Genomic DNA, 6,023 nt, shown 5'->3' with positions numbered 1-6,023 from the left:
CTCAGGATGATGTTGCAGCTGCTCTTTCCTCAGCTTTGGTGCAATTAAGGATGAGAAGATCTGTTGGAATTTCCAGTGATGTGTGAATTAATAAATAAGATCAGAGGAAAACGTAAGTACAAGAGAGGGAAAAGAGACTGATGTTTCCAGGGAAAAGAGACTGATGTTTCCAATGATGCCCACATCCATCAAGCACCCACCTGCACTAATTCCATTTTACAGCGCTTGGGTCCATAACCTCTTATGCTTCTGAGATTCATTTCTTGTCCTTATATGTTGCGCGAACACTTGTCCCCATCGTTTCACCAGAGGACATTGATGTGGAGCATAAATGCACTCAGTGACCTGCACCAGGTGTAGTCACAGGAGACACAATATTGAATTGAAAAGGTTAAGGGCATGAAGTAAGTCAGGACGATTACTTCCACTCTGATACAGATGGAGCAATGGAGACAGTTTCTGGAGAGAATGAATGAGACAATGGAGCTGGATGTGGAAAGTTCCCCTTGTAGTCTTGGGGGGTGCACCATGTGATAAGAAAGTTTGAAATGCAAGACTAGTGCTAACTTTGCAACTCTAGAGAAATGGCAAGTGAATCCAGCTTTTTTAGTTTTTATGGGGTAAAGTGGAACAACACAATGAACAAATGATTCCAATTAATTGAGTTCCCCATGGCAGAGTTTATTTAAATGGTCTCATTAATTCCAAAAGCTTGTGGTCCTCGTGAAGAGATCAGAAATATATCCTTTCCTACCACTGCTAATTAGCATGCACACTGAAAGAATTGGATTGTGAAATGTATCACGCTACAGGATAATCAAAGCTGAAAATTATACCAGAACATGATTATTTCATTGCAAACGGCTGCTCTTAATGGAAATGGTATCCCATCTGATAAAGGGATGTGGTAAGATTTTTCAGAGCCTCTGTGCAATAACATAGTGAAATGCCATTTCCACACCATCTCTGCTTGATATCTGGCGAAGGATTTGTAAGGTTTTCATCTGGGAATGAAAAACACATGTAGCACGTACATTTAATCAGCTTCCTCACCTTCATTCAATTCCTTTTTGTCCAATGATGGTAACTGGTAACAGATGTGATATAAAACCTTGCTGCTTGCATCTCCACTTGCAGGCAAAGACCATCACCTCTGGGCCCACTGAATCATACATAGACAACAATCTATAATTACTGTCACTCTTCCATGCCTTGTCCTCTCCCATTCTCTCTAATATCCTCCATCCATACAAATGTCCGAGATCACCACGCCTCTTCCATTCCTCTCTGTTGAAATCCATGCTTTCAACCGTCTGGATCTTGCTCTTGAATCCTCTCCAGAACCTATCGCCTTTTTCTTCTATTCAGACACCTCTTTGATACCTGATTCTTTGACCTAGCTGTGAGTCACCTGTCTAATACCAAATACTCGGCTCTGGGCATCTTTCATTGGTATGGGTTGACTGCTCATCTCTAAAGAGTTCCACAGGATCATTTACATCCATCTGAAGTTCTCTGTTCAATATTGTATGAGACCCATTGTCACTCAGACGAAGCAGCTCTCACTCAGGATAAAGACAAGTACAAGACCAGGCTGTATTGCTGTAAATTTGCATCTGGATGGAGTGATCTGATGGTTTCCCTCTAGGAAAACCTACTCTCCCAAAAAGCCCAAGCAATTTTACATCTAAGTAGCAATGAAGCTTTAGCCTGCTTCACTAGGAAGGTACATCCAGATTTCATGCTCGGATCACTAGAGTTGGACATCAATCCATGATAGTTTGAGATTATTGACTTTAAATAAAAAGCTTTCAATTTTCAATCTCGGAACATGGTAAGAACAAAAATCTAATCATTGCAAAGACCATATGGGAAGTAAATCAGCTCCAAAGAAAAACGTGTCATTGTCTTGGTATATATATGGTGTGAGGCCATTACCTTGAGCTTGTAGCTTTGCCTTTGTTGTTCCTGACACCTCCACAAGATGATGCTTTTGCACAGGAAATGTTGAAGCGGCTGTGGTCAATTTGCTTTGGTGTTTTCCAGCATCACCGTGCAAGAATTCATATTATAACCATCTTACAACATTACATAAAATAAATAATATTGAGTGCTCCTCTTCAGGCTCCTGGACCTTTTCCCTGATGGTAGCAGAGTAAAGAGGGCATGGCCTGGGTGGTGGAGGTCCTTGAGGATAGAGGGTGCTTTTTAAAGATTCCAAAGCTAATAAAGAAAGAGCTTTCATTTACATAGCACCTTTCCTGCAGCCTCACAAAGTATCTTGCAGACAGTTAGTGCTTCCTTGTATAAGGCGCCTAACAAGAAACTCTGCAGATGCTGGGGTGACGTGCAATACACCAAAGTGCTGGAGAAACTCAGCAGGTCATGCAGCAATGATAGGAAGTAAAAGGCAGTCAACATTTCGATATCTACCTGTTTTCCCAGATTCTTGCCAAGGGCTCAGGCCTGAAATCTCGACCGCCTTTTAATTTCTATGGACGCTTCATGGCCTGATGAGTTTCTCCAGCACCTTACAGACTATTCAGCTTGGTAACAGGCCCTTCCGTTCCACGAGCCCATGCTGCCCGATAACACCCAATTGACCTTCAACCCCTGGTACGTTTTGAATGCTGGGAGGAAACTGGAGCACTCGGAGGAAACTGGAGCACTCGGAGGAAACTCACGCAGGCACAGAGAGAACATACAAACTCCTGGTCTCTGTAACAGCGCTGTGTGAACTACTACGCTAACACACACACACACACACACACACACACACACACACACACACACACACACACACACACACACACACACACACACACACACACACACACACACACTTTGTCTATTTCCTATGTAGTGAAGTATGATAGTCTTCAATTCAGAATTAATTATTCAAAGATTAACAAAATGTTATCCATGGAAACTCAGCCACTAGTTCAAACTCCATTTTGAGACACCTGCTTTACACTGGATGTGTTTAACCCACTTCCTAATTCACTGCTTGTTGGTCAATTTCTTCCCTGTGGCCATCACACTACTGAATGAACCCTAGAAAACTGTTCTCACGCTACCAACTGATCATTTGCCTTTGTTGAGGATCAGTGTCAATCCTCGATCCAGGCTCTGGGGTGAGGTCCCAATCTGCAGTTTACTCTCCTGAGGAATGAAGAACTCGGACTTTTCTTCAGCCAATTCCCTTCATTTGATGCACAGGCCTGTGGGAGGATTGTCACCTCTGAAGAGGATTGAGGAGCTCCATGTACGTACAAATGCATGGGTTGAAATCTCCAACACTCTCTGACATTAACTATTCTCAAAACAGTTACCTCCTAGGCAGCAAGCCTGATCCCATCAGCATTAAGCTATGCAATGTCCATCTACATGATGCACCAAATTATGGACCAATCACGCAGACATATTCCCGTCCTCAGGTATTTTTACTGGCTTTGGCAGCACGTATACTAAAATTGGCACGATATAGAGAAGATTAGCATGGCTCCTGTGCAAGGATGACATGCAAATCCGTGAAGAGTTCCATATTTTTTCAGGGGCAGCACGGTTGGCGAAGCAGTTAGCACAAAACCTTTACAGCGCCAGTGATCAGGATCGGTATTCGAATCCCGCACTGTCTGTAAGGAGTTTGTACGTTCATCATGTCTGCGTGGGCTTTCACCGGGGGCTCCAGTTTCCTCCCACATTTGAAACATACTAGGGGTGTAATTGGGTGTAAATTGGGCCGGCATGGACTTGTGGTCTGAAATAGCCTGTTACCATGCTGTATGTCTAAATTTAAAAAAAATTATAAATTTACAGTTTCGATTTCCCTAATTCCTGTAAATCACATGACTCTAGAGAGAAACGGGACTTTTGGAAGTTATCAGCCAGGATCAGCAACACACATTCCAGAGCCTCTTGCTGTCCTTAGTCAGGGCTAATGGAATTTCAGCTTGGCTTGTCATTGCCAGGCCACACATATCCTAGGCCCCTCCCCTTCAGTGTCCTTAGTTATTTGGAACTATCCCAGCATAAGCATTAATCAAGTTGCATTTATGTATTGATATTTTGGTTAATTAATTAATGTGTTGTGATATAATGTATTATAATCAACACCAATCTAAACCGGAAAAACCCTTACTCCTACATTAACTATATTCTCTGTAACTGCGCTCTTCCTCTTCTAGTTTGTATTTCTGTAGGCATATTGGAGTTGGCTTGCTGCATTGCTTGCAGAAGAACTCTTCTCATTGTGCCAGGTATAATCTGGCAATACACGTGAACTTGAACTGACCAAGGAACATGCTTAAATGACATCCAATAGAACCAATTTCTTTAATGTTCCATGCCACTTCATGGGAAAGTCACGAGACAAAACTTGTCTGAAAGCTCAGTTAAAGTGGAAAAAATGAGAGAAGATGAGAGGTTTCAGGAGGGAATTCATTGCCTGAGGCAGCAGTGAATATGTGCTGAATAAATGTGTCGGAGACCAGAGGCAAAAAAACTCAAGAGGTTTCAGGCAGACATGGAGCTAGAGAGAACAAAATAAATTAAAGATAAGTTGGCCTTTGGTCTCCTGTGCCTAACTACGACTTTTGCTAAGATTATGACTGATCTTTAACCCTCATGTCGCTTTCCTCTATACATTCTCCATGTGTCTCGTGTTCTCTGGTTGCTCTGGCTTCCTCCCACCCTCCAAAATGGAAGGGGGTTGGTAAGTTAATTGGGTACAATTGCATGGTACAGGTTTCATGGGCTGGAAGAGCCTTCTATCATGCTGTATCATTATTAAAAAAGGAACTACTTATGTTTTAATTCACAAAAGTGTTGGAGAAACTCATCAGGTTACACAACGTTCATAGAAACGAAGATACATAAAGCCTGTCTGCTTTTTGCTTATACTTTGATGAAGGGCTCAGGGCCAAAATATCGGTTATAAAATATCAGCACTTTTGGTTTGAACTACAGTCACAGTGTCTGTAGACTTTCCTGTTTAACACTGTTAATGGTTTGTTCGTTTAATCTTTGACAATACCCTGCATTTTTTTGGAATATTTTATTTATAAAGTTTCAAACTTGAACTTCAACAGTTTCCAGTAATCAATCAGAAATTACAGTTATCAATTATATACAAAATTTGCCGTTGAGTCAGAGCCCTCCCCCCTCCCCCCACACAACCGACCACAGTTACACACAACATTCAAGACACCCACAACAAAGGTAGGGAACGCATCAGGGATTTGTCACGGCCTGACGGCTGCCACCCAGGCTGGTACATTTTTCTTGACTTTTCTTGATTGGGATGGAATGGACCCCCCCACCCCACCCTTCCCTCAGTTGAAGGATAAATGGGGGAGGCAGGGCAGTGAGATATACGCAGATCCACACTATAACTGTGTTCCAATAAAATTTAAATATAGTTTCCAAATTTTTAGGAAAATGTTTTATATTTTTTCCTTAAGTTATAGGTAATTTTCTCCAGGCATTTCTGTATTCCAAGTGAGAGTCAGATTTCCAGGTAAGCCACTGTGCTCTTTCTGGCCACTGTCAATGCGATTATTGCAAATTGGATTTGGAATTTGGACAGCTTCATCTTCAGCCTTATGTCCATCATATTTCCCAACAGGAACAGCTCTGGGTCCTGTGGGAATTCTTTGCCTATGATTTTTTTTCTATGACTTGGCCTAGTTCCACCCAGAAGGGCCTCACATGTCCAGTTTGCGTGCACAGAGGTTCCTGTCACAATGCCACATCTAAAACATTGGTCTGAAATTTCTGCTTTAGCCTTATTCAATTTTTGCTGTGTCGAATATAGCTGGTGGAGAAAGTTATACTGCACCAGCCTACACCGTACATTAATAATCGCGGTCATGCTGTTCCGACACAGATCTGACCAGAACCACTCATCAATCGTTGTTCCCAAGCCTGACTTCCATCTTTGACTTGATTTGTGAAGGCCTGGTTTAGGGCATTTCGCTTGGAATAAGAAATACATCACCAAGATGAACTTCCCTGTGTTCCCC

General features: G+C 42.2%; 1 pseudogene; it reads left to right on the top strand.

The window, feature by feature from the left end:
• The first annotated feature begins 3,437 nt into the window (after positions 1-3,437).
• LOC138747811 (U6 spliceosomal RNA) lies at positions 3,438-3,550 on the top strand (annotated as a pseudogene).
• The last annotated feature ends 2,473 nt before the right edge of the window (positions 3,551-6,023 follow it).

The sequence above is a fragment of the Narcine bancroftii genome, chromosome 12 (genome assembly GCF_036971445.1).
Source record: "Narcine bancroftii isolate sNarBan1 chromosome 12, sNarBan1.hap1, whole genome shotgun sequence".
NCBI lineage: Eukaryota > Metazoa > Chordata > Chondrichthyes > Torpediniformes > Narcinidae > Narcine > Narcine bancroftii.
Note: the sequence above shows the minus strand (reverse complement) of the source record. Positions and strands in the feature narration are given on the sequence as shown.